Here is a 7,284-nt window from a genome sequence, read left to right as displayed (position 1 = left end):
GATTCACAAACCATTGTCATGTAGTTAGACTACAAACAGGGCTTGTTATCTGACAGAACCACGAAGTGCTCGACAAATAGCTAACGTTTTCTTACTCTTTGATGTCTGGGGAGTCCAAAGAGCTATCACAAGCAGCTACAAACTTAATGAAGCACCAATAAATAAAGGAAACAGTTTGGCCGTCACCCGCCATAGAAACCAATGGACAAATTGGGTGGGCGAGGTCTCAAAGCAACTCTGACAGCATAGATAATAGAGTAAATGAAAGGGATTGGAAATGGAAGCATAGGTATTGCCAAACCTCCATTCATTTGTCTTGTTACTAAGTAAGCAGAGGCAGGTTTGGATTTTTTGACAGATTTTCAAGCAACAAACAGACATTTTGTTGCTTTTTTATTGAATAACTCCCAGAGAATACAAGTCATGCAAACAAAATTCACGTATTCCTAACCAATGTTAATGCTTAATATTTTTTTTCAGTTCAATGCATGTATTACTAGCCGCGTCACAGTTTAACTAGAAATATTATCTTTTCCCCTAAGAGTGACTTTGTCCTTGAGCTATGAAGAATTACCATTTTGAAATCTCCTCCTACGGAATGAGCTAACTTGCAAGCTGATACCATGAAGCTTAGTGTCTTACGAAGTATAGTGTTTAAAAAATAGGTGACTTTGTGTACCTCAAACTGGATGCAAAATGGCTCCTTGGGGAAAAAACTTTGTTGCAGGTAGCTCTAAAAGAATAGGCTATGTATCAAAAGCAAGCACTATCCTGGAGCAACACAAATTTCCTACGAAATGCTGTCAGCGCAACTTCACCAATGGAGGAGATGGGAAATTAATCAATCGCTGATTGTTGTCACATGGTAACCCAACCAGCATTTACTTTTGCTACACCCCATTTCCATTGCCTTTCAATTACTCTAGTATCTACGCTGACAGAGAGCATTTTCACCTATTTCTCTGCTTCTCTTAAGAGAAAAATCGTAAAACCTATAGGGCACCTGGAGTAAGACCTACACAAGACATTTACAAGTCCATTTGTTGTGTTTCCATATTTTCAAGCCATTTTCACCCTTTCTCAATCACTGCATTGTAGCAGTTCATCATTACATGGGTAGGTACCAACATAACAGCAACAAAGAACTTGCCATTGTTGATAAAACAAGAGTTATAACTGTGATTCATCAGTGTAGGAAATTATATGAGTATAACCACTAAACTTTTATTTATTCCAAGTGAAAGCAATAGAAAAAAGGAAGGGGGTGTGGTTCTTTGGCACTGATAATAGCATGGAGCAATAAATATTTTCTATAATACTAAACTATCTTTTTGTCTATTTTCCTGATTTGTTATATATAAGAAGCTCTGATTCATTGCCAGACATTGTGTATTATTGTTTGATATCTACAGAAGCCAATAGCAACATTTCTCATTCTCGTTCGTATTCTTGTTTTATAATGTTATTCTATATTGTTTATTGTTCACATTCGTATTCATAAGTTATACGGATACCATACCACATGTAACAGTGGATGGTACGAGCAATTAAGTAGTCGTGGTTGTACAATTATGGCTAGCAATAGCATTGTATGTGATAGGAAGAAGGAAAAAGAGCTGCTGAGAGGCATAATTTGCAAGTGCCATTGGATTGGTGGAACCTTATTTGCCCATTAAAAATCATTAGGTTTGTCATAATAGTATTGTGACTGAGCATATAACCAATGGGTAGCATGAGATATATTCAGAGGATTTTACAAGATGCTGGTTGCAATGCTAAAACAAGAAGGGACACTATTGCGGAAGTGAAAGCCGCTATTTCAGTTAATAGTGCATCTTAGTCATCATGCCTTCATTAAAATGTTGATGCTTTTTAGACAGAATTTCAAGGATCTGGGTGTTTGCTAGGGTACAGAAGTATGTGGAATAGGTTAAAGAGAAAGTATTATTGTGACCATAATTGACAAAAGGTACCTTATGGCAGATTTTAAAATTCATCATTAAAATGACAACATCATCCTGTGAGCCCTCTGTTGGACAAGCATTGTTTCTAAAAGTAACATAGGAACTTTTTGCATCCTCTGGAGTAATTTTATAATAAATAATGCTCAGGAAGTCGGATTTTTTTGGCAATAAAGTCAAACTTCACTACCCGCCATAAGGTACCTTTTGTCAATTATGGTCACAATTTATCTGTATGAAGGTGAATTTTACACTTTATAATCAGTACCAAAAGAATACTTAATAATATTACACAGATGTTGTGATGATGCTGTTAGCAAAACTTGATGCTGCTGGTAAAGCACAATGAAAGTCTAGGAGATTAAAGCGGAGGATGTCTCGTAATAAAGGTTAGCACTTAGTTTTAATTGTATAGAGTCAGTCTTTAATGGATTATACTCGACTAACAGGTCCTAATTTCTTGTGGCACCTGGATAAATATGACAAGCTAACACCATATGGTATAGTAATCCATGGATGCATTGATGGGTAAATTTTGCCAGGATTATTTTATTATATTATTTTGCTAATATTTTAGCTATTCCCGTAAAATTTTATGGTGGAAAGTAGGATCTGCCAACAATGATCCTCATATCATTGGTCATTATTACATTGAAGCTGTTAAGTCTATAAAAAGTAAGCTAAAGGTTTGGTTACATTTTATGGATTCAACTGTTTTAGATTGTCTCAGCATTCTGTGGTCCGACCTTGGGACTGAAAATAGTATAGTCTCCATTATACAGCCTGTATTAAGACACCATGATAGTGAGAGCCTTGCAGGAGCTAAAAATTTTTTATATGGTCGTTTTATAAACAATCAGGTAATACTTAGCTAGTACATGTATTTTTTTTGCAAGTATAGCCAGGAACATTGTCATTCATTGTTTTGTCCTCAATGCACTTTTATAAAGAATAGAAGCCCTGTGGTGCAAGCTACGGAAGCAAATGAGTGATTGGTGGATGCATTTTTTCAAAGTATGTCTTTGTACTGATTATTACTTTAAAATGACACTTGACTAAAATTTGGTAGTAAATGGTCACTTAAACATCTATTTACCATATCACCTGTAAGTTAAATTATAACAACATGCATATTTGATTTCTATAATCAGAGACATTGTTCAATATTGCTTTGGTCAGTTGATTGAGGAGGAACTTTCTCAGTTTTGTAGCGAATGGAACAGTCATCGAATTAGACCCAGTAAGCATGCAGATGTCCCAGCAGGAGTTTCATATGTATTGTGTGCTTTACCCACTCTCTGGTAAACTATGAATCTATTATGTGATAAGCTAATGGCAAAATTCAATAATAGGACCTGCTGATCATGTATCTAGCTATATTGACATTGGTGTATTTAATACGATTGACAAATTTAATTGCACAGACAGTGGAGAAATGGTATTATACCATTTTAGAAGACTAGCTGAGTTGATTACAGCACACAACCTTCTTCCTCTAAATACACTTACAGCTGCTATTTATGTTTAGTCTGTTACTACAAATTTTTAAATAAATGAAAAAACATTTTTGGATGGGGAATAAATGACCTTGGTAGGTGGAGCATAAAAGCAACACCTTAGCCTTAATGGACATAATGAGATAAATGAGGGTTATTGAATTATTGGAGTTCTGTTGAGCTTAGCAGCACTTTCAATTATCTAGAACAAATTAAAATAATAAATGTCTGAATATTGTAACTCCTTACTTGGAGCAAGATAAGGGCAAAGTTCCAATAAGTGAATAAACAAGTCTTGGTTCATATGCAATCCGTAGCTGTTATCTGTCTGGGCAAAATAACTGTGGTTCCTGATGACATTCAACATCTCGAATTGGAAGAAGGCAATCTTTCCTAGGAAGATAGGTGAGATATTTCTTGTCACATTCACAACAGTTTAATAAAGTAAGTAATGTAGATGTTTGATGTAGGCTGTGCTGCTGTAATGGCATACCTTCTTGTGTCATACGCTCTTTTATTTTGTTAGTGCAGCTTCTCTTGCTTCTAACTTCATCCTCATCATCACTACCAAGAAGCTCAGTTTCTGTTGTGTCCTGCATAAAAGAAATAACTACCAATATGCACTCCTAAAAACTTACCCCCTCATTGTCATGCATAATGTAGAGCTTATGACGGCTAGGTTGATATTTGTTGTTCTTATTATAACTACCCAATTTCCACTCAGACTTGCTTAAATGAATAAATTAACATGACGAATTAGCTAGTTCCATTCTTGAATGGTTAGCACTATTACCAAAGTACAGTTCATTAGCAAGGTCCAGTATGTCATTGAAAGTTGAACTTTATGGAAGTTCAACCCTTCGAGGATTGGGTTTTGGTATGCTCTTTTTTAATTCCCAATTTTGGACAATAATACATTCCTCCAAGTGTTGCTTAATATGTATCAAGTGCATTACATTTATGAAGAACGAATAAATTACTGTTATCTTTCTTGAATCAGCAGCTTTCTTTGAAGAAGCCTTTTTCTGGGTATAACTTTTTATATTCCCGTGCAAGTTCTCTAATTTTGTCTCGTATGTCATCTAAAAATATCAATAATCATTCTATTATTATAAATAATATGTACCAGGCTGTTTTCAAGAAGTGGAAGATGTGGAAGGAGATGGAGAATAAACTCATTCATATAGATGATGGAGTCACAGAAATATTCTGAATTTAGCAAAAATTATATCTAAAAGGCTATGAAAGACAACAATAAATCTCATAGTAATGAATATATTACTAAGGTCTAAAGGGTGTGGTTTTACAAAAATAGGTGCTGTGCTTACATTCTGCCACAATTTAATCAATACTGCATGCTGACCTGCCTTCAAACGCTGGGATAGTGTGTTAAAATGATCATGGCCCAAGGAATGAAATATTTCCTTCGTTATTACGTGTTCTGCTAAAGTGGCAGACGTGGCAGAGCTGATATCATTCCCTTCCAGCCACTCAAGAAACTTCCATTTCGAAACAAATCAATCCAGACAAAGGGAGCGGGGCAAATACAAGAATTAAGTAGATAGAGATGTACATTCACCAACCACAGCCAATAACACATGCTCGCTCTCAATAAAACACGCCAATGACAAACCCACCTACCCACGACGACCATGCAATACTTGATCACTCCCACAAATTACACTCGTGAATAAGAATGTGAACACGTAACCGAACATGAACGGAAATGTCGCTATCGGCTTCCATACGTATCACATAATTACTGTTCATTATTGCTGCTTCATATTTCTGATACAACTTTTAAGTTACATTACAGACATGGGCACATATGTTTTGGATTTCTACAAGTTCTCTAAGCGTCCCTTTGTCCCTCAACAACAATCATCTGTCATTTATGGTCGCTATCTTTATGGTTTAGCAACTGTATGTTGCTGCTATCCCAACATTGCAAACTTCTGCCCACACAGTTCATTACTAATTATGAACCCTCTCCTTGAAAGAGTTAAATTTCGAGTAAATAAAAGTACGGGGTCATTTCCATGAGCAAAGGATGTGGAGAAATCTATGACAAAAAGACCACAAGTCATACAGTCAATTTGTTTCTGAACTGAAGGTAGAGAAATTTTAACATTGTTGCCTAAAATTGCATGTAAATCAGTCTTGACATCATCGCTAATATTTTAAAAAATAAATCACAGACCTTCACTTCACTGTAATTGCATCCAATGCTACTAACAGCTACCCAGTGATTATTACCTCCACAGTGTAAAACTTGCTAATGATCATTGACCCAGTAACCTTAAAATGAAGGCTGTTCGGTTAAACTCAGACCTTTGATTAATGGGAATTGAGTATAAACTTTCCAGCATTAATATGGTTAACAATGAGCCTCAAGCCTCTGACAATAAATTAAGGTCACTTTAAATCAATATTATTGGCCCCATATGTAACCAAACTGGTTCTTTCGTCTCAGGCCGGTTGTCGGAAACAACAGCACAATCGTCAAATATTACAATTTCTTGATGAGGAGTGTCTTGTCTATCTGCATTCATTCTTTCAACAACAGCTTCTTCACTGCTGGATGTTTGTTTCTGATTCTCAACTACAGCCAGTTTGTGTTTCCTTATTTGTGTCAGTTCTTTGCCTTGTTTAACTCATCACCTTGACTTTCATAAACATGAAGACAATAAATTTTCAGACCTTAAAAATACTGCAAGAGAACTGCCTTCTACCAGTTACATAACAGATAATCGTCCCATCTCTACTTAGAAACAATGAGCATAAAAAATAGCTAAAATCTTTCCTGGGACATGGCGGACTGTAGTACTATTCTTCACAACAGCAACATCGTATAGATTACTTAATTTATGTCTGCAAGGTATGTTTTTGCCATTTTGAGCATCCCAAACAGTTTGATAAATGTGGTACCCACAAACAGCTTATATATATATATATATATATGAGAGACTCCAACGCCGTCATAATAACTTCACTTTAAAACCCAAACCCCTTTTAAAAATTGCACACAAAAACTTTAATTTTTGAGCATTTCCCTGTGAAAGTATCAAAAGTTAAATATTTGAAAATTTTAACTTACATGGTAACCATTACATGAAGGAAAGGAATCTAAAAAATGATTATGCCTTTGAATGAGGAAATAAGAGCAAATGTGTTAATTTTGTCTATGTCCATTTTTTCAAAAGTAAGAGTGCCAATAAATTCCTGTAATAGGACATCTAATGAGTCACTTTATTCTGCAATTGAAATTTTCCTAGATAATAAGTTATTATTGGGTTTGAAAACAGCCAATTAAAAGGGAAGGGTGACAGAAAAGAAAGAGCCAAGTAGAGAAGAGAAATTGCTTTAGCACTGTATAAAGGACTATAAGTATGGCTAGACTGACTTTGCCACTTTAGATTTGTAAAAACTTCCTTATTTTACGAGTCATAAACGGAGATGTTTTACTGTTGTGCAATTCTTGGATTTTTGGTTCGTTTGATATAAGACTAGTAGAGCACAGCTTTTTATTAGGAAATAAAGAATTAAATGGCGAGGACATTGAACAAGTACTCACGCCATTTCTACGACCTATGCTTCGTGAACACTTGGAATATAAAGTTAAGTGGTAGTGAATCTTTGTACTAAACCATTAATAGGGAACAGGAGGGGAGTAAGACTTACATGATAAATAGCACAACGCATTGGACGTAATAATAATTATCTATAACACAACGTACCGTACTTTTAATTACATTCTTAGTGCTAAAATTTAAGATACACAAACAGTTTACATGCACTTATTCAAAATTTGCAGCTACTTAAAGATG

This window comes from Amphimedon queenslandica, unplaced genomic scaffold (genome assembly GCF_000090795.2).
Source record: "Amphimedon queenslandica unplaced genomic scaffold, v1.1 AMPQUscaffold_13127, whole genome shotgun sequence".
NCBI lineage: Eukaryota > Metazoa > Porifera > Demospongiae > Haplosclerida > Niphatidae > Amphimedon > Amphimedon queenslandica.
Note: the sequence above shows the minus strand (reverse complement) of the source record.